The 22,910-nt window shown below is 40.3% G+C and overlaps 1 protein-coding gene across 1 annotated transcript in view; it reads right to left on the bottom strand.

Moving 5' to 3' along the window:
- Positions 1–22,910, bottom strand: part of gabbr2 (gamma-aminobutyric acid (GABA) B receptor, 2) — an 877,108-nt gene that overhangs the window by 783,721 nt on the left and 70,477 nt on the right. The window lies entirely within an intron of this gene.

Here is a 22,910-nt window from a genome sequence, read left to right as displayed (position 1 = left end):
CAACAGATTTCCAAGGAACATAAATTGGGCACTGGTGAGCAAATTTTGGTGATTGTTTATGGTGTTTTCCATCACTTCACATGATTGACAGCAGACTGAGTTTAAACTTTCAAGATGGATTTGTTCTGTTTTTTTCAAAGATTGGACATACCTCAACAATTTTCTAAATTGAAGATGGTAGTGGTAGCCTCAGAGATGATCAACAGCATGACCATATACATATATGTATTTTTAAAAATTATATTTAATTCTTGATTCAACAACAGCTATTGATAAATCTGTCTGACACATAGAAAGAAAAGTTACAAGCATATTGAGACCAAATATATTTTATTTCATTTCCATGTTCTGCACTCAAAAATAAGGTGTACATATATCACAGTTGCTGACAAACAGATTACTTTATGAGGTGAGTATAAACGAACTGCAGACATGGGATAAATTAATTGCACCAGGGAGTTACGCTTGAGTAACATGTAAAAATACCAGCATAGGCAGTGGTGTGATTTGTGTATATTTTTAAGCCAAAGCAGTACATCAGTACTCAGGGAATTATGAGTGCACCATTATATAACATGAAAATAAAGTACAATTTTCTGGATTTGAAGAAGTGTGTATTGCATGGAAGCCCTCTGTACTTAAACATGGAGCAGGCTGCCTAGAAACAGCAATCAAAAGCTAGCCTGAGTGCATGTCTTACAATCTTCTCTGCAACTGGGGATTCAAAACGAACAAGTCAATGAAAAATAAACACAAGCTATTCTGAAAAGACTCAGTAGGTCAGGCAGCCACCTCCCACTCTGATTGTGCTAGCAGCATTGGTCGCCTATCCAAGGCCTGAAGTGGGTGGCAAACATTGAGGTGGGCAATTAGGGAGCCTCCTTGACAAAGACTACTTCACTGGCTGGACCAAATGGGGATCCTGAGCCTGTAATAGTTGGCAGTGAGACCAACTCATTAATTTCCCCAGACATGGTTCCCTAATTGTGTGCCTTCATGCTCACTCTCCTATTGAAGAATATTAAACAATCAGAAGGAGAGGTCGATGCTACAGCAGAGGAAGTGTGAGATCTTGCTCTTTTATTCATTTATGGGACTTTACTGGCTGGGCCAGCTTTTATTGTCCATCTCTAGGTGCCCTCGATAAACGAGCAGTGAGTTGTTATGTGGAACTGCCTTCGAAGGTGTGGATCTGAAACAAAAGTAATGAAGGGAAGCTGTTTGCGCTTGAAGAGGAGGGACAATGACTCTAGATGTATTGGTAGGACCACGGAGGCAACCTTTCCTGCCCACAGCCCTTCTTTGGGGATCATACGACGAGGAGTAAATGTAGGCTATCCAGCCCATTAAGTCTGCTCTGCCGTTCAATGAAATCAAGGCAGGTATAATAATCCTCAACTCCACTTTCTTGCCTTTCCCCTCATGACCCCTTTTGGATTAAAAATCTGTCTCAACCTCAAATAAACTTAATAACTCAGCTTCAACAGCCCTTTGTGGTAAAGAATTCCATAAATACACTATCCTCAAAGAGAAGAAATTCCTCTTCCTTTCTGTCTTAAATATGGTGACCCCTTACTCTGAGGTTATGTCCTCTGGTCCTAATTCCACACTCAAGAGGAAATAATCTTTCTGCACTTATCCTGACAAGTCCCCTGATAATTGTCTATGTTTAAATAGGGTTTCCTCTCATTCTTCTAAACTCCAATGAGTACAGGCCTAACCTACTTAACTTCTTCCATAAAAAATTCCCCAGCACAGATTTTCCTTTTAATTTTTCCTCACCTCCTTTTTCTAGCCTTGGCAATTACATCAAACCTGGTACATTACTTATTTTCTCCAATTTTGATGAAAAGTCTTTAACTTGAATTTCCCCAGCATTGTTGAGATGAGCTTGAAGGCTAAGGTGAGGACAGGGAGGTGTAGGTGGGTTACGGTCAATGGTGGAGAACTGCATTGGGATCGTGTGTTCTTCCTTTCCCATCATTGTGGAACCTGCCAAAACTGCCATTTTCAGAGCCTGTCATAACAGCGAAGGTAGCCTCTCTATGGCAGTCCAAGGGGTCATCAGAACCATGTGACGATGCTGTCACTTTAAAAAGGTCATTTTGTCCTGGGTTTTTTTTTTGAAGAGAGGTTGTAAAAGCAGAGATGCTGATCAGTCTAGGGAGCTAGAAAGCTAAAGCCATTTAATGATGGAAGGGGAGTGGTCAGTTCTCCCAGTTCTGGGTTTTCCAGTTTTTTTTATTCCAGAATATTGATGCTGGGAGAATCAGTGATGATAATGCTACTGAATAGGGGAGGCGATGGCCTAGTGGTATTATCGCTGGACTGTTAATCCAGAGACCCAGATAATGTTCTGGGGACCCAGGTTCAAATCCTGCCATGGCAAATGGTGGAATTTGAATTCAATAAAATATCTGGAATTAAGAATCTAATGATGACCATGAATCCATTGTTGACTGTCAGGAAAAACCCATCTGGTTCACTAATGTCCTTTAGGGAAGGAAACTGCCATCCTCACCTGGTCCGGCCTATATGTGACTCCAGACCCACAGCAATGTGGTTGACTCTTAACTGCTCTCTGGGCAATTAGGAATGGACAATAAATGCTGCCTAGCCAGCAATACCCTCATCCTGTGAATGAATGAATAAAAAAAAGAATATCAAGGGATGATGGTCAGATTTTCTCTTTTTGAGGATAGTCATTGCCTGAGATTTGTGTGGTACTAATGTTGCTTGTCACTCGTCAGCACAAGCCCAGGTATTGTCCAGGGCTTAGTTACATTTAGACATGGATTCCTTCAGTATCTGAGGAGTCATGAATGATGCTGAATATTGTGCAGCCACCAATGAACATCTCCATTTCTGACCTAATGGAGGGAAGGTCATTGATGAAGCAGCTGAACGTGGTTGGGCCTAGGACACTCTCCTGAGGTATTCCTCAAGAAAATTGAGGAATATTTCTTGGTGAAAAGTTGACTTCAGGATAGAGACTGTTGGTGAGGATATATGGTTGCTCTTCAGATTGCAGAATGGTAGACAACGGTATTCCCAGGGTTTAAAGCTAGCAGCATTTTGTTTGTATAAATTAGCAGACATTTGAAGAAGATACCAGTCAACTGAAACAAGACAGACAGGCGAGCAGAATGGGCAGTGAGGCAGCAGCTAGAATTTAATGCAGAGAAGTGTTGGGTGATGCATTTTGCAGAAGGGAGAGTGACAGGCAATAAAGATGCAATGGCACAGCTTGAAAGAAGGTGCAGGAACAGAGATACCTGGGGGTTCCCGTGCATGGATCTTGTTAGAGCAGAACGATAGAGTGATTAGCAAAGCATTTGGGATATAAGTCTTCATAAGTAGAAGTAATGGGCAAAAATGCAGGGAACTTTGCTGAACCATTATAAAGCTCTGGACACGAAATAACTAGAGTATTAACTTCTGGTTTAGTCACCCCACTTTAGGAGAGACGCGAGGGACCTTGAGAGGGTGCACAAGTGATTTAATAGAATGGTTTCACTGAAGAGCAATGCTGGCTCTAAGGTTAGATTGGAGAAGTGGCGGTAGATCTCCTTGGACAAAAGGAGATTAAGGAGAGAGATGATTGAAATTATGACAGGTTTAGATAAGTTCAACAAAGAAAAGCTGTTACTTATAGCTGATGATCCGAGAACAAACAGGACAGAGACTTAAGGATAAGACGCAGAAAAATATGTTTTTTTTAAACACAGTGAGTGTGATGACCTTGAATCCATTGCCTATGAGGGTGGTGGAAGCAGTTTTAATAAATTATTTCTAAAGCAAATTGGAAAGACACGAAAGAAATAAACATGTAGGGCTACAGGAGACAATGGGGGAATGGCATAGATTGGATTGCTCTACAAGATGCCTGCTGAATGCAATAGGCCAAATGGAATTCTCTCCACCTGCTCTACTCTTTGATATCCTTAGTGAAGTGAAAATGTATGACTTGCTATTTCAGTTTCAGGTAGGAGAATTGCTCCCAAAACTTCTTAAGCGATTATGGATTCTGACTGAGGGCATTTCTACCTCTCCCCCTCCTTACTCAATCTTCTAACAGCTTTTCCAGATCTTTTCAATCTTCCTGGTGTGTCTACTATTATCTAAGAATTAGTACTTTCTGAAGAATATTTGAAGTCAAGACCAAGTCCTTGAGCATGTTGTGGTGTAGTATTAATGCTATTGGACGAATAGCACAAAACATAAAGCTAATATTCTGGGGACACAGCTTTAAATCCCACCATGGCAGATAGTAAAATCTGAATTCAATATAAACTTGGAACAAAATGCCTAAATGTAATCATGTTGTAAAAAACCCATCAAAAAATTGTATGAATGTGCTTTTGTTTTCAAATATAAGTCAGGCCTTAATGTTTTTGTTGTAATTGGATTACAGGCCAATAGACAACTCTGCAACCAGTTATGAAAATATACAGTCAGCAGTTAATAGAATCCAGTGCTATAATGATTTTTGACAATCCTTTACACTGTATTACATGATAATGAAGAGGACTTCCGTGGCACCAAAGCTAATTATTTGACGATGAATTAGTTACTCCAAATATATTGCAAGGTTCTCAAAGGTTTGGCAGTAACTATATAATTTTAAGGCTTTGTTTATTCTTTCCTATAAATTTTATAGATAATAATTGTATAATATGCTGATAAAGCATGTACTAATTCAGTAATGAAAAGTTGATGTGCAAATAAATTTGTTACTGGGAAAACAGCTTGTGGAAACATAATTTTCACCATAATAATGTTGCGGACAAACAATGTAATTTCCTTTTGAATAAATCCACTAGTTACAGAAATTATCCTTTCATAATATGGAGATGTGCAACCCAATTCATATAATTGCAACATCATTAAATGCAGGATAAGTAAAATTCCAACTACACGAAACTGAAAAAAAAACTGAAATTAAACAAGGTAATGGTTGCCAAGTACTTCCGGTAAAGTTTGTCACCTAACGCTTGCCATTAGAATAGGTGGCAAGGAGGTACTAGAGACTCAACAGCAGTACAGCTTTGTAGATCGGTCAGCTAAACTGCTTGGTGGGTTAATGTCAACTTGGAAGCAAAGCCAGAATTTCTGAATGAAGGAGAACAACCCAAAACTGTTAAAAATGGTATGACGTCATTTGAAAGTGAAAGAGAATTTGTAAAGAACAGGAATAAATTTTTTAAGACTTGTGGTTAAAAGAACTTGCTTCTATGGGTGTAACTAATCGCAGAAACTGGTTATCTGTACAGAATTCACAGTAACAAGTGAAGCATAGATCACATAAATTAACACCCAGCAAGCTGTTGGGAAGTGGATGTGAGCTCCATCAAAAAAGAATATCTAAGTTACTGAAATTTGGATCTGTTTATCTAAGAAGCTCCTGAATATGACTATGCTCATGGTCAAACTGTCATATTTTGGTTCCCACAGTTGATATCCTACTTGCCTGTCACTCTCATTGAACTGCACTGAAAGCTGGGTCCTCACCCGGTCTCCAGTATTATGACTGAACAGCTGTGCTACCAACTGCTACTAGATGATGCTTTGGATGCAGTTTTCCAATTGTGTCCCCAATGTACAACTATATCTGTTCATGGATCAGAGACTCCTGTCAGAATTAATACGCTAACATCAGCTCCAATCAGTCTGATACATTCTTTTCAAGGACAAAGATGAACAAGTCACACAAGCTAACAGAGAGAAAACATTTCACCAGCAAGCCAAGGGATTTGAACCATTATGAATGAAGGGCTAACCTGGGAATCCATATCATGTTGAACAAAAAGGTAGCGATAAGGATTGAAACCATGTAGAATGCAATGGCAGATACAGGTATACCCAGCATGCTGAATACAAAGTATGCAAAAGGATATGAATCACATCGAATGGAGTGAAAGGCAAGAGACCTTACCCTGCTGAGTAAAAAGGAAGGCACAGAAATCCAAATTTTTATATGAAAAGACAATGGAAATTGCTTCCCGTTCAGTGCATTTTGTTTTAGCCATCTGTTTGGGGTCTGCATGCTGGTCAGTATTTCCAATCACTCTAAATTGCTGAACATCTGCTCTATTCTGGCATGGATTTCATTTCCACCAAGTAACATACTGTGTGTCTGCCTTCTCAGCTGCACCTCATGGGTCTGCATAGTACGAGTTTGTTCTGCCCTCATAAAGTGCGTCTATCTTGGCGCAGGTTGAGTCAGATTTCCCGTGACCCAGCCAATCTTTAGGAAGCCTACTTCATGTTTAAGTGGATGGAATTTCTATAAAACAGATGACTATCAGAAAGCAGGAGGTTATAAACTTGCATTAAGGTGAAAATGCTACACTGTATGTAGAGTTAGTTAGTTACAGAGACACAAGTGATCCTGATATTGTAAAGAGAAATATTTTTATTGTGGGACAATCAAATGTTTGTATGGGATTTGCACCATACTTTGATGTCCTGAGTTTTAAAAAGAATGCAACAAAATTCAGAGAAATTAAACATGCATCCCATGGCTTCTGCACTGCACTATATGGACTATATATTGCCTTATTTTATCCAATCAGGGATATTACTGACAAGACAAGCAGTTTTAACCATCTAAATTGTCCTGTTGGAGTCGATGGTGTTCTGCCTTTATACCGTTGCAGTCTGAGTAATCAAGGTATACCCACACTGCTTTAGGGAAGTGAGGTTCAGAATTACAGCCCAGCAATGATGAAGATATCATGTCAAGATGATTTGTGGCTTGAAGAATATCTTACAAGTGGTGATGTTCCTGTATATTTCTGCTGCTTTTGTACCTCTAGCTGCTGGAAGCTTTTAAAGAAACCTGGTGAGTTGCTACAGTCCACCGTATAGATGCTCTATATTGTAGCCGTGGAGCACCAGTGGTGAAGGGAGTGAAGGTTTAAGGTAAGGGGTGAGATGTTAATCAAGCAAACTTAATTGTGGACGGTGTTTAACTTCTTGAGTGTTTTTGAAACTGCACTCATCCAGTCAAGTTGGGAGTATTCTGTTAGATTTCTGACTTACGCACTACATGGCAGGCAGAATGTGAAGAGACTGGAGATGAATTATTCAACACAAAAATGTCAGACTTAACTCTAACTGCTTACAGCCACAGCACTTACAGGCCTGTGCTAGTTAATTTTGTAGTGAACGGTAACACTCAGTTTTGACAGGGGATGAGGGAGAGGACATTTGGATGATAATATTGCAGTTAAATGTTAATGGAAGACGGTTAGTGTTTGGTTGAGATGGTCATTGTATCAACTTCTGCATTATTAAACGTTACTTTCAGTTATTAGTCCATTTGAATATAGGAATTAGGAGCAGAAGTAGGCCATTCAGCTCCTCGAGCCTGTTCCACCATTCAAGATCATGACTGATCTGTTTGTGTTTCGAATTCTATACTCCAAACTATACTGGTAACCTTTGATTCTGTGGCCTATCAAAAATCTATCTACTGCTGGCTTAAAAACATTCATTAACCTCATTTCCACTGCTTTCTCAGAACACAGTCATGAGACTCATTAAGTCATCTGTGATCATCGGCACCGCATCTTAGATGTCAGTGTCAGCTACCCTGGAAGCTGTTACGATACCTGTATCCTTGAGAATTCTCATGTTCCTGATATGTTTGCATTGGATACTTTACAGGGATAGTTACTGAGGGATAAAAGCTACCCTCTCAAGCACAGCTGATGATTCTGTCAGGCAACACTCTGACTGAGGGTAAACATACATACAATGCAGCCCCTTCTTCAGCCAGGACCTTTGCAGAGCAGATGACAGGCCCCTGAAGTTTCCTAGTCTTGGATTGATCAAGGTGGGGGGTACTTGTGGTATAGTCCAGACAAAGTTACGTTGCACAAACTGTAGCAAGAAGAGGGGATATATGATGGACTCTGAAATGCTGAGAGAGCAGCTGCAAGTCTTTCGTGGAAGAAGATGAGGATACTGAGAAGGAGGAACATCACCCATCATCATGATAGAGCAAGACAATTTCAGGCATAATAAACCAAACAGGATTTAACTGACAGTCAGTTCCAATAGATGTGAATTTCATGAGGTCGTCACCCCTTGACTGTAAAATTGTTGTTGATTGAAAGGCTGGCAGTTCATGTTTGTTCCCCAAAGCAACTGCACATATTTTTCCGTTTACTTTCTCTTCATTTATGCTATTGTTCAACAAAAGTTAATGTTCTGAAACATTTGAAAAATTTCCAACATGTGATGGTCCCACATTGAGCAATGACAACATGTTATGCTAAACTGAATATTACAGTATTACACTTTAGGAAAGAGTAGCTCTCTCAGACAGGGTTCTGACATGTTATGGTGCTAAGGATGGGTAGTCCGTAGCTCGATTCTTGTAGTTCCATTTACAAATGAGAGTCAAACAGGTAATGATGTAAAGAAGCAATACTTTTATGAATGTGACATTCTATTTCCAATAAATTGTCACTTGTGCTGCCACTTCATGCTTTTATGTTCCCCTGCCACTATGTTCACTGTGAGGATTAGATTTGGGATGACAACGCTTGACCTGGTGCATGGCTGGGCTTAAAAATGGTGCCAGCAGACAGGAACCAGGCTACATGGGCTATAATTAGGAATACATGTGCACCCAGGCCTGAAACCTGATAATGCATCCTTTGGGTACTCTGTTCCCAACAGATGTACCCACCAACAGGAACAGAGGGACTGCAGTCATGCCACGCTCTGGCTTTTAGATCAGAACATCTCATTTGCATGTTGGGACCTCATTTCAGATCCCCAGAAATGCGCCGCACACATACTTTCTCACAGGGTTCCAACGACAACCCATTTTGAAGGACACACTGCAGTGTCAGCATGATTTATAGGAGGAAGTTATACTCACAAGGAAAAATGGTGCTATCCAAGTAGCATCTGATTGGTATTAAATCCCATTGTGGTTGATACCAGTTCTCTCGCTGGTGGACGGCCCCCTGATAGGAACATTAAATTCTACCCCTCAGCTTTATCCCTCTCTGTCTCTCTACCGATGCTGTCTGACAGGCTGAGTATTTCCAGTACCTTCTATTTTCCACATCTGTAGTATTTTGCTGTTGTAGCCAAATGACAGTACCCATAAGTAATATCAATCAAAACCCACATTGCATTCATTAGTAATATAGAAATAGATTAAGAAGTGCAAAACTTGTGCTGTACACTTTGAACACAGGCAGTGGCCGGATATCTCTTGTGCGAGTGTTAGAGCCTAATATATTTTCATGTATGCTTTAGGTATTTTGGAATAAGATGGAGGGAATCAAAACAACTATGTGCAGATTGCCTCCCAGCAACTAAACTAATAAAGGGTGAGTAGACGTTGTGTTGCTATTTCTGGAAAGAATGGCATAGTGTTCTGTCAACGTCACCTAACCTGACACTTCAGTTTGAGTGGCAATATTTTAAGCAAGCTTTCAATCCGTTTCATTTGTTTTTCCAGCCAAACAACTAGACATAGCTTTCCTACCATTAATGAACATTCTAATGACCTCATCTCTTCAAGAGAAAATCTGGTGAGGAAAGAACTTTTCTGCCTTTGGCTATAAGTTGCCATGGGGGAGAAAAGTGTCAACAATAAAGTTACAGATGGATCAGAAGACAGATTCAATGTCACTGCCACTGACATGCCACTCATAAAACTTTATTCATAAAACATTCAATCTCTTATAACAGTGTCTTTTCCAGGTAATTAAAATGTTATTAACCAAAGCATCAGAAAAATGAATTATGAAGCATATTAACTAGAGATTTTCATGCATTTTCAACGACAGTTTGTGAATAAATATATATCCTGATAAAAATAAAATTACAGCATTTTACAATAAATATTATACAATGCTGATGCAGATGCTCTAAAGCATCTAATTCTTTAGAAGATATTGTCAAGTGGTGATGTTTAAGAGTGCTTTGATTACATTGATTTAATTACTAACAAGATTACATCCTATTAAGTATGGCAGCTACTTTTTCCAACACAATTCTGGGGCTGAATTTTTATTTAGCACTGAGTGCTGGTACAAAGTCTCATGAAAGACATGCAGTGAAGTAATCCAGAAGATAATCTATCAGAAACAAGAAAAATGCTAATGCTGCATTTGTAGCTGCGTAGGTGGATTCATGTGGGTGGTTATGTTGGTTAGCTGTGACGTACACAATGGCTGCAATACACTGACTTACTTTGTTTTTTAAAGAACTCAAATGGAATTGCCTGCTCCTGGAGTTGGTGAACTTGGAGATAGGAAGGGCACTTAATAAGGTAGGTTGGTGAGCTACCCAAACCTCAGAACCTCCCCTGGAACCAGTTAAGGGCATTAGCCCACCAACACTAGGATTAAATCAGCCATACAGTGTTTTCAATAGTTGTTACACTGCGGGGAGCTTGTGCCCTCGTGGCTAGATAGTCAAATGTAGTCAGTGCCTGATTGAGGGTCCAATTCCCCCTTGACTTGCAAGCACTCTGCCCCCTTCCCTTCTTTCCCATGAATTTCAAGGAAATGCTAACGCTGCAGGAAAATGGAGGCCATGGACGCTGGCCATTTTCAGGGTACTCGTCTGTCCCATTTGCTGTACCCCAATTGTGCATAAATTACCGCAGAGAGAGGAACCCTACTGACTGCCTGTGAGCATAGCTTAACTAGTCATGTAGGTTCACTCTCTCATTTTGCCTGGAGCTGAAATAATTCAGTTCACATGGGAATATTCCTTTTTGGAAGTAATTAGTTGACTGTTTAAGGGCCTTAATTGGTGGAAAAAGTATAGTTTATGCCTTAGGGGCTCATGCGGTGCAATCGTAGTGCCCTTACCTCTGAGCATGGAAGTCCAGGTTCAAGCACACACTTGCTCCAGGGATGTTTAATAACATCTTTGATGTTTAGAAAGCATCTTTAGTTTGGGCCTTCTTGACCAGCAATTAATTTGGGAAGATATGGAAAGGTGGTTCTGGTCTGCCAAAATTCTATCTAACTGAGTGTCCTTCTTGCCACTTGGCTGAGTAACTCCAAACCTGGAGGTATACCCGGTACACTCTTAGTTTTACCTAAGTTCCCCAATTCAATGAAAAGGGAAAAAAAAGTCATACTATTTCATATGGAGTATTTCCCTTTAAGCAATGAAAAGACTAAATCTTATTTATGATGTTCTTTCTACAATCTGAGATTTTATGTTACATCCTCTACGCTCTAAAATAAATGCATTTCTTTTTTAAAAAGATGAAAGAACTGCAGACATTGGAAATCAGAAACAAAAACAGAAATTGCTAGAAAAGCTCAGCAGGTCTAGCAGCATCCATGGAGAGAAATCAGAGTTAACGTTTCAGGTCCAGTGACCCTTCCTCAGAACGTCACTGGACCCAAAATGTTAACTCTCATTTCTCTCCACAGATGCTGAGCTTTTCCAGCAATTTCTGCTTTTGTTTCTGTATTTCTTTTATGTTTGTGAAGTTTATGATTTCTACAGGCTTCCTATGTCCAATTGTACTGCTATGCCATTTTCTTGAGTGTTTAATTTTCTAATATGGTGCATCAAAAAGTGTTACAAATTTCCACACAAATAATTACTTGGTTGGGATTTTGAAAGTTTCTTTGTTCCAGTAATTTTTGGTGTTCTACTCTATTTGCTGATTACTCCTTAATACGTAGTCTCGTGGGTATCTCCATCCTACCTCAAGCCCTAGCAATTCACAGCTGGCAACCCACTGAGAGCTACAGAGAAGCCTGACCAGGTCTCAACACACACACACACACACACACACACACACACACACACACATTCCAGCACAGGCTCCAAATTAGTAATAAATGTTATGTTTTTTTGTGTCATATCCAGAATACTGAAGTCAACTGAAGCATTGTCCCAGCTGAAATTCATGATCTCAACACAATGGAATAAATTTGTTAATTATTTTTAAGTCAAGCTACATTTCTTTATGAATTCAAAATAAAGCATGAAACAAGCCAAGCAAAATACAACAGTTCCACTTGTATTTTCAAGTAGAGGTAAAGGAAAAGATTTGCTGCTTTTTCTGATTCAGACGCTCCTTCCTGAGAAGCTATTTCTTTTTGTTGTTTCTTTTATAATTTCCTTCCCCTCCCTCCCCTTTATAGTCATATGAAAAGTTTGGAAACAAATAAATTGTTATGATTCTTTGTTAAATTATAAGGGAATACAATCGTTATACCTGGCGGAAATGAGTATATCATATTCACCCACAAATGTCACTTCCACAATGGGCCCCATGTGTTGAAAATTGCAGGTTCAATGATGCTTTATTCTACCCCTGGATGATTTACTCATCCTACTAGCTCTATTTCATACAATCTTGAAAAATCATTACAACCTGTTAATTGCACACTAAGATTCATTCCCACACTTCAGATTAATAGTCTCCCTTATTTTCCTTGTTTTATCTCAATGTGAAACTTTCTCCTTGTAATTTATTGATATTGCAATGTTGAGATAGAGGTTTCTATCAGAGGATATGATCTTACAGAAATTCAGACTGTGCTTTGGGTTGCCATGTGGTTTGCAAAAGGTGGCATTGGTACAGATATAAGGATTAATAGTTAACAGCCCTGAAACCATTTCAGGGATACATCCTGCCTATGAGAAGTCTCATATTACTGTGGTGGCATCAACTGATGTGCTCCTGTTCACTTGGGGGAAATGGCAATGTTGCTATTCATTCTGCTCATCAAAATAAGGCTTTACTGCTTTCCTGTCACACCTGTCTACCACCCACATTTAAGGTATGTCAGCTCTGAATGTTTCTAACCACTGATGAGAAATAAAGAAAAATTGATGCTTTTGGCCATGAAGATATTGTCAGATTGGGAGATGTGTAGCTTCATCAGCTTGCGGCAGTACAGGAATGATTGCTGCTCGCACAGATAGCTAGAATTTGATAATTAGTGCATTATCCATTTATTTTAAAAAAATGTTGAAACAAGCTCTTTCATTCAACGATGTGCCCAGGATAGGAACTGTATTTAACATGGTGATTAGGCAAGATTGTCCATTAAAGTCCATTTACAATGGTTCATTTACAAGAAAATGTAAAAAAAATGAAACCATGTAGAAATGTAGCCCAAAGGAGAAATTAAAAGGAAAGTTCTCAAAAACAAAGGGAAAGGAAACCAAAGCTTAGAACAGAAAGAAAGGAAAGAATAATTTAAGAACAAAACATCAATGCCTGGGGAGGGCAATTGATGTGAAATAATGAAGCATGTACAGTATTTGGAGAATGGTGTGAAAGAATGCATATATGATCTTGGAGGGGAACATCAACTCAATATTTAACATCAGCAGACAAGTAAGCAGGGTAGAGGAGGGAGAAAAGAAAGCTGAAGTATGTTTTTAGGCATTTGACAATCTCTGTGGTAGTCACTGAATTCAGCTGATCCTCTGCTCGATAGCCAGGACAGTGTTCTATGGTGTCAAGATAATTAGTTCCCGTGAGAATAAAGATATCTACTCCCAGCTTCATCCATGGTCTGTCAGGAATGTCATGCGTCATCAATAGCCATCTAGGTGCTTAGTTTGGTAGTCATTGGAAGCACTGCACTGGTTAATGTGGTCCTTGATTTTGTTACTCACGTTTGATCAGTGGAGCATATCCCTTGCCTTCCTCAGATTTGATTCAATTTTTCAGGAGCTTTCATCAGAGTATAATAACTCTATTTCCTTTGTACAATATACCACCTTAAGCTGTCAATTCATCTCTGTATCCCCAATCCACAAAGTAATGGGTGTGTCTTTGATTCTTCTGGGCCCTGGATCATGTGCCCTTGATCACATTGTCCTTGATCACATGGGTCTGAAGCACATGCTGTCTGATCACATGGTCCTGAATCACATGGGTCATAGTGAGAAATTTAGGAAAATTATGAGACATGTGGAGTGAGGCCTTTGAGATTGAGAATGACAAGTTGCAGTTTCCAGCCAAGTCGAGATTCTCAGTGAGCAACAACAGGCTTATTAGTAGGGATTCACACTCAGTATCACCCTCATTACTACCTAATTCCACCTTATTAATATGCAGGCTCCCATTCTTCCACTCACTGGCCAGAAGCCAGATACCAACTATTCCTGATGTAATTCTGAGCTCACCGTTTGCTCCTCTGGACTTCCATCTTGGACACCCAGCAATAATATTACCAGACATACTCCATGACAGCAGCCACATGCACTCATACCCATGGGCATTGCCATCTGTCATGTGCCAGCCTCTCTGCCACATTATTGTGCATTTCTGATCCACCTGTAGTACATTACAGCACTTTAATGATGTACTTTGAGTGCATTTGCACTTTGCAGTGCAATAGTGCTGCAAGGATTGGATAAACACTTTTAAAGAAGAAAATTTACAGGACTTTGTGAAAGGTTAGGGGAGTGGGATTAAATTAGGCATGACAAATAGCACCTATGCTGTATCATTCTATGATTCTGGGAATGGCTGCTGACACTGAAAATATTGAGTAATCCTTCCCCTTTGCTGGTCTTTGATTTGTTGCTTTACCATCATATTAGTACTTCCTTACTCCTGAAGCTCCAGCCAATCTCCTTGTTTTCAATTTGTGGATTATCTGAGTTCTGATTGTTGCTATTTATGAGGAGATAATTTAGTCTAATCAGAATCTGCAACCCCAAAGTCAGCCACGAAGAATGTGATGGTGTTAGTTGGGAAATGCATGCAGTATTACCCGTTTCAAATCTGACACTAAGCATTCGTAAGAATATGGACTTCAATCCTCAATCTATCCTCCTACATAAAAGCTAAAGTAGGCATCACATAATCACTATTTTGCATTTTACCTAATCTTCATTCCTACTATTTTTAACTTTTACAATGCACTTTATCTAGTTTACTTAATAGAAAAAGCACAGTGCTAGTCACAGAAGTCTCTTAGTTCAGTTTTGTTTTTGCCATGGAGATTGAGTGACAGAAGCAAGATTCACAAGCAACATGTCACGCCACTGGAGCAATACATCTCCAACAGAGAATTAACTATTGCACAGTAATTATAGTGAAGTGACATTTTCTATTGTTCTCATTTAATAATGAATTGCTACAACCTGAGTGTACTTCATGAAAACTTACACAAGAAACAACTGAAGATGCAAGTTCAAAATGGCCCATTTGTAGCTAATCTGTTCCATAAAATTATCTTCTCTAATAGGTGAAATTGTTAACCATTCTAAACCCAAAGATAAAGACAACCATTTGAAAGTATTTTCTTAATGTTCGTCCTCAAGTCAATCCAATCAGACCCAGTTTTGGACCCATTCAGAAATCAGTATAAATTGATTGGAAAAGCAGTTACTAAACAATAATAGAGATAACAAGGTGTACAGCTGGATGAACACAGCAGGCCAAGCAGCATCAGCGGAGCAGGAAGGCTGATGTTTCGGCCTAGGCCCTTCTTCAGAAATGGGGGAGGGGAAGGGGGTTCTGAGATAAATAGGGAGGGGAGGGGGTGGATACCTTGAAGAAGTTACCCTCCTCCCTCCGGAAATACCTTGAAGAAGTTACCCTCCTCCCTCTGGAAATATCCGCCTCCCCCTCTCTCCCTATATACTTCAGAACCCCCTTCCCCTCCCCCATTTCTGAAGAAGGGTCTAGGCCCGAAACGTCAGCCTTCCTGCTCCTCTGATGCTGCTTGGTCTGCTGTGTTCATCCAGTTCTACACCTTGTTATCTCAGATTCTCCAGCATCTGCAGTTCCTACTACCACTAAACAATAATAGATTTGATAATGTGTAGAGAGTTTTAGTTCAAAAGTTGGGTATATATTTTTGAATGGGAAAATTTTATTACTTAGGTGGAATCACAGGTAGACAGGGTAGTGAACGTGGTGTTTGGTACACTTGCCTTCATTGGTCAGTGCTTTGCGTATAGGAGTTGGGAGGTCATGTTGCGGCCACTTTTGGAATACTGCGTTCATTTCTGGTCTCCCTGCTAGAGGAAAGATGGTGTTAAATTTGAAAGGGTGCAAAATAATTTTATAAGGATGTAGCCCTGGTGGAGGGGTTGAGCTATAGGGAGAGGCTGAATATGCTGGAGCTATTTCCCCTGGAGTGTCGGAGACTGAGGGGTTACATCAAGGAGATTTATAACATCATAAGAGGCATGCTTAGGGTAAACAGCCAAGGTCTTTTTCCCAGGTAGGGGGTCCAAAACTAGAGGGCATAGGTTTAAAGTGAGAGGGAAAAGATATAAAAGGGACCTAAGGGGCAACATTTTCCACACAAATTGTGGTGTATGTATGGAATGAGCTGTCAGAAGAAACGGTGGAGTCTGAACAATTACAATATTTAAAAGGCATCTGGATGGGTACATGAATGGGAAGGATTTAGAGGGATATGGACCAAATGCTGGCAAATGGGATGAGATGAAGTTAGGATATCTGGTCAGCATGGATGAGTTGGACTGAAGGGTCTGTTTCCATGCTGTGCAGCTCTATGACTCTGTGCTCCGAAAGATGATATGCAGTTTTTGAAAAAGAATGCATTTGACCACACAACAGATTATTATAGTCCAAAACTTTCTTGATACCCACATCAAACGATATGAAATGCCAACGAAAACAGAAGTTCTGGAAAAGCTCAGCAGGTCTGGCAATATCTGTGAAGAAAAAATCAGAGTTAATGTTTCAGGTCCAGTGATCCTTCCTCAGAATTGATGGTAGCTGGGAAAATGCCAGGTTATATGCAGAAAATAGGGAGGGGATGGGGTAGGGCGTAAATGATAGGATAGAGACCGAAGAGAGAGAAGAGCAGTTGGATAGACAAAAGAGTTGATAACGATCTGGCTAGGAGAGTGAATAGCTGTTAATGGGGACTGTTAGTGACTAACAATAGGTAGTATGTAATGGCAGGCTACATGATAACAAGGCCTGGTGTGTGGGGTAGGGGGCTAGGACATGGGAGAGTTCAGGCCCTAAAATTACTGAACTCGATATTGAGCCCGGAGGGCCGTAGGGTCCCCAAGTGGAAAATATGGTGTTGTTCTTCCAGCTTGCTTTGAGCTTTGCTGGAACTCTGCAGTATGCCAGAGACAGAGATGTTGGCCAGGGAACAGGATGATGTGTTAAAGTGGCAGGCAACTGGAAGCTCAGGGTCTTTTTTGCGAGTGGAACATAGATGTTCTGCGAAGCGGTCACCCAGTCTACGCTTCGTTTCCCCAGTGTACAGGAGACCACATTGTGAACAGCGAATGCGGAAGATTAGATTCCGGGAAGTTCAGGTGAAGTATTGCTTCAACCTGGAAGGTATGTTTGGGCCCTTGGGTACTGGGGAGGGAGGAGGTAAATGGACAGGTGTTGCATCTTCATCGGTTGCATGGGAAGGTGCCGTGGGGCTATTGGGGGGTGTTGGGGACGAAGGGAGAGTGGACCATGGTGTCCTAGAGGGAAGGTTCCCTGCGGAAGGCGGACAAGGGACGGGGAGGGGAATGTGTGTCCACATCCAGAAGATCATTAGATGCTTCTTCCGCCACCTCCAGCGAGATGCCACCAGCAGACACATATTCCTCTCCCCTCCCTTGCTCACCTTCCGTGCAGCCCTCTGGATCCTGCAGCCCTCTGGACTCAACATCAAGTTCAATAATTTTACGGCCTAAACTCTCTCAAGTCCCAGCCCTCTACCCCACACACCAGACCTTGTTATCACATAGCCTGCCATTACATACTGCATATTGTTAGTCACTGACAGTCCCCATTAATAACTATTCACCCTCCTCGCTGGATTGTTGTCAACTCCTTTGTCTATCCAACTGCTCTTCTCTTTCTTTGGGCTCTATCCTATCATTTATGCCCTATCCCAAACCCCTCCCTTTCTTCTGCATATAAACCAACGTCTTCCCAGCTACCATCAGTTCCGATGATGGGTCACTGGACCCGAAACGTTAACTCTTGCTTTTTTCTTCACAGATGCTGCCAGACCTGCTGAGCTTTTCCAGCAACTTCTGTTTTTGTTCCTGATTTACTGCATCCACTGTTTTTTTGGTTTTTATTTTATATTAAATGCCAGTTTCTCCAAGCTAAGTTTTATTGCAATCGCGTCGAAGTATTAATTTTCTGTCAAGCATAGGTTTGCATTTTAGCATATTGCTGCTATGAGCAGCATACTTGATTCATGTTTTAGAATCGAAAGCTTATAAAGTGGAGAAGGCACTATTTTGAAGCAAGTTTCTAACTTGTTACTTACTCAAATATTGTTGGTTATTTTTGTCAAATACAATTTACCATAATTGCTTTCCTCGGAAATTAATTTCACCACTCCTCTCAACTATTTTCACAAGAAATGAGCTATGAAGTCCAAAATAACCCTTATATCTGCAGAAAAATCCATTATATTGGAAGCAATTAAAAATCTCATTCCAACAATTCTACTCCATTAAGCTTTGCTTGTGCCACTTCATACTGGAAAAAAAAGGGGCTTCATATAGTAAGGCATTCAACAAATTTCATGTGGGGTACTTCATACAGACAACAAACAAGCTTTCCTTTTTATTGTTGTGTGTACAGTCTTTTTATGGACAAGATATTTGATATTGATTTCTTAAATGGATGGCTAATTGTAAATTGTAGACAAGGCAGTCTTTAACTCCAATGCTGTTTGCTGCAACTGAGTTTATTTTCATACTTCATTAATCTTCATATACAGGATACGTAGCAACAGAAGGATATAAAATTGTGATTGAAATACTATATACAGAAGAAATAACGTGCTATTATGAAATGCAAATGAAATTTAATTATATCAATAACAGCTGCAAATTTTGCCTCCAAGGGTGTGCTAAATGTTAAACACATTTATTTCTTTCAAGGGAGAATTGCTCAGAGATTGGGCTTGATCTGGAATGCTACTAATTGAAGATCTAAGTCTCATTTGAAAGGATAATCAGTGAGAAGAGAAGCAAAAAAGTAGAAGAGCAAGAGAGGGACCAACACAAGATTTGCAGGGAGGCAGAAAGAAGGTAAACAAGGAAAGTTTGAGCAAATCAAACAAATAAAAAATCAAAAAGAATTGACCTCTGGTAGGAAATCTGCAGAACCTCTGAAGGTAGAGGTTAAATAGTTGAAAATGACCTTTGATGCTGCTTCTCAAGGACTCTGTCAACCTTGGCAAAGTTATGGAACATATTCAGGAACCCTGGTGAACCGGATTGCTTCTTTAAACATGGAAAATATTAATAGTTATGGGTTTGCTATATCTGAGTGATAGGTACGCTCTCTTTGTCAAACTTTCTGCCTGATGTATGTTGTAATATCACTTGAAGAGACTATGCAAATGAAATGCACATGTCTTTGAAGAACCAGGATACAAAGCAGCATGTGGCCAGCAGTCAGTGAGTACAGCTGGAGGTGTAGCTGCAATTGTGAGTAATGGCGGTTGCTGAATCCCTAGAGTGGACCTGTTTGTTGAGATATCCTGTAATGTAGTTGCAGTCTTCAAATAAATTGGACCTATTTAAAGTTTACTAACCTTTTGTCTGTATGTGATCAGTGAGATTCTGCTGAGAAAGCAACTCTTGGGACATTTCAGATGGGGAAACCCTAAGCTGTTGAAGGAAAATCCTATTGCACAAGGTGATACACACCTATGAAGTTACTCAAGCAATATTTTATTATTTTTTCCATTTAATATTATTATAGTTCAAAAGCAGCATGTCATATAGCATGAATTCAAACTATTGGAATTCAAGCCAATAAAAAGGCAAATTTAGAAATTATACAGGAAGTTCTTAATACAGAATGATCAACATTTGGAACAGATTTTTAGGCAGAGTGTTGGAGTCAATGGAATCTTTTAAGAAAAGATAGCTTCAGCATTAATGGGATTGTGGAATTGCTATGCATGAATGAATTAAGATGGGAGAAATGACTTTCCTCATCAATCAATATCTTGTAAACTTGCATTTATAAATTACTTCATCAACTGTGTCAGAAATGCTTCACATGGGATGAATTACACTGTGCAGATAAGCATTTGGAGTGTGTTAACTTGAATTAAAAATAAGGAAACAGTACACTCTTCCTTATGTTTACCCTCCCACAAGTATGTTACTCAGTTGAAGTTTCTATATTTTAATACATGGGATATTTTTTTAAGTAGCCTAGTGGTTTAAATATACTGATATCCAATAAACTGTAATACATTAGCAAGTGATGGCAATCCATTTGCTGATAATGCATGATAATTCCATGTTGTAAGAGACACTAGTTCTCCCAATCTTCCATTTCCTATAAATTTTATTGAATGAGATTGCAGAAAACTCCGGAAAAAAATTGTTTTAGTCAATATCTATGTGAGATTTCACACGTACATGTCTAAATTGCATTTTATTCCAAATTTGTTTTCTCTTCAATAAATAGTCTTGAGGTTTATATTAACTTTGATGATTATTTGATAAGCTGAATGAACACAACCAAATATTTATTACAGAGTTTTTCAAAGTTGGAATGGATTTTGTGGCAAAATTCTGTAGGGTTCTGATGAAAGGGTATCAATCTGCAAAAATACTAACCCAGCCCCTCTCTCATTCCACTGACCAACCTTGACAGAACTTTCCATTTGCATTTCAGACTGCCATAGTATTCTGCACTTTTTCTGATTTCCTTTTGCTCAATCTTTGTCAATTTTGTTGCCAACCGTTTGTCCCGGTAAACGGACTCAACCTTTGTATTTAACAAGTGATAGTTAATTTCATGATTCTAAATAGAGGTCAGTTCCCAGCTACACATCACTGCCACCCTAACGTCATGAGCAGTCACTACATTTCAAAACCAATTTAAGTTTGTCAGGCAAAGCTGTCACACAGTCCAATACCAAAAACTATTTAATATCTAAACATCGATCGTTCCAATTACTTTTGCAACAAAATCTCAAAATCTGAGATTCATTTTTCAAATATCATGTTCATTCATCATCGTTCTTAAATCCGTGCACTGATGTGCATATATTTTTAAGTCTTTAACAGTATTAGGTACCACTGAGTGAACAAATACAAAGTTTTTAAGGTCCTTGTTCACCCAACGCTTGATAATTTAACAAAAATCCGAGGAATTTCTTTCTCCAAATATACACAAATATCTTTCCTCAAAGTTTCAAACATTTTTTTTGTGAAATGCGCTGAAATGAACAGTCCTCAGGCCCCACTGTCTGAACATCCCTCCAAAACAATTGCAGTAGTTTGATATAGACAAATGCCTCTCAAAGAATCTGGGCTGAATCTTACCATATTTGGACTAAATCAGGGACTTTCTCTCCCTGAGGCCCAGCGAGTTTGTTCACGCTACCCTTACGAACCTGCCTCATTAGCGATCTACCCGCTCCTAATGGAGAACCTGCTCACCCAATGCTAGCCTGATTCTCCCACTCACAGTAGTTGGAAACTCTCGCCACTGTTGGGGCATCCTGGAATCGATGACATCAGTACCACCTTTAACATGCTGTTTCATTAGACACGCGCTGACATTCCAAAGCTGTCCTGTATGGTGGCACACATACTCAGAGCCCATGGCAGGTATGGAGAGATTGGTGTCATAATTTGCCAAAAGGGGTCTCAATGTCCTAGCGGGCAGGGTGGTGGAGCAGGGCCATTCTCAGACCCAGACAGGAGATGGCTCCATGGCATTGGCAGTTTGAGACTTCTTACACGTGCACAAGCAAACACAGAAGCAAGTTTTTGGGGTCAATGGCCACCATAGTGCGATGGCTACAGGACTGCAGCAACAACGTCATGAGGACGCTGCCCCATCAGGTATGACAATGTCTTGCTGCATCTATGGTCCAGTGAATGGACCAACACTTCATTGCCATAGCAATTGGTCGCCAGGACTAACGGCAAGGCAATGGGGCAAGGGGGTCCTTGACATCACTGCAGGTATCCGTTCTTCACTCAGAGACAGAGCAGTACCAGGAATGCAACCAGCCAGAGGAGAAAACACAGATGTCTCCAGCTGGGACACTCCAGAGCTGTCCAGATCCTACAAATCCACCCTGTCTGCCACACTCAACTTTGTGGGAGTCCCAGCGAAGGAAGCTACATCTGCCTTTGGGCAGGTCACACTCAGCTTCTCTAGACTCAGAACTCCCCTAAGGTCAACCGATCAAAACTCCAAGGCCAATAGGCTTCACTGTAGAAATAGGCCCCCTGAGTGTGAGCACTGTGACCAGATGCCTGGCAGTGCCCAGGCACCTGGACTGATGTCAGAGGCAGCCCATGACATTCTGTGCCATGACCTCCTGAATGATGGGTTGGACATCAATGAAGACTACTCCCCTAAGACTTTGGGACATGGCTGCCAGTTTGCAGCACATGCAATGTGTTTGCCATGTAGACTGCTGGCGCAGAGCACAGGGGTTAGATTGATGTAGCAATGTTCCATGCAACAACTTATTCATCCCCTTGACTGCTTACTGCAAACAACTATGACTAGCTGCCTGGTTTTGGGTCAGTGATAAACCGTAAGGATGTAAGGAATTTCCATGATCCTTTATGGTCTGGCTAAGAGGGCAAAGTGCAAAAATGCAAGGCAAACCAGGAATGCTGTGACCATCCAGGAGGCACAAGTTCAGCGAACGTTAGGAGAGCAGGCAAGTAGCTTTGAGCTGTAGCCTGATCTAATCCATGAGAGAGGTTGCTGCCCCTTCATGCAAAGTGTCATTATTGCAGATTTGCAATGAAAGGTATCGTTGTGCTCCAAGATACTGCCTCGAAGTGTAGAGCATAAGTGGATCAGAGATGTGCCATGATGCCACAAAGAGGCTGGCACTTGTCAAATCCCAGCATCACTTGATGTGGCATGAATGCAGCCACTGCCGATGGAGTGTGCTCTAAGAGGTTGGAGCCAGGTATCCAAG

This window comes from Rhincodon typus, chromosome 2 (genome assembly GCF_021869965.1).
Source record: "Rhincodon typus isolate 14 chromosome 2, sRhiTyp1.1, whole genome shotgun sequence".
NCBI classification, from domain to species: Eukaryota; Metazoa; Chordata; class Chondrichthyes; order Orectolobiformes; family Rhincodontidae; genus Rhincodon; species Rhincodon typus.
Note: the sequence above shows the minus strand (reverse complement) of the source record. Positions and strands in the feature narration are given on the sequence as shown.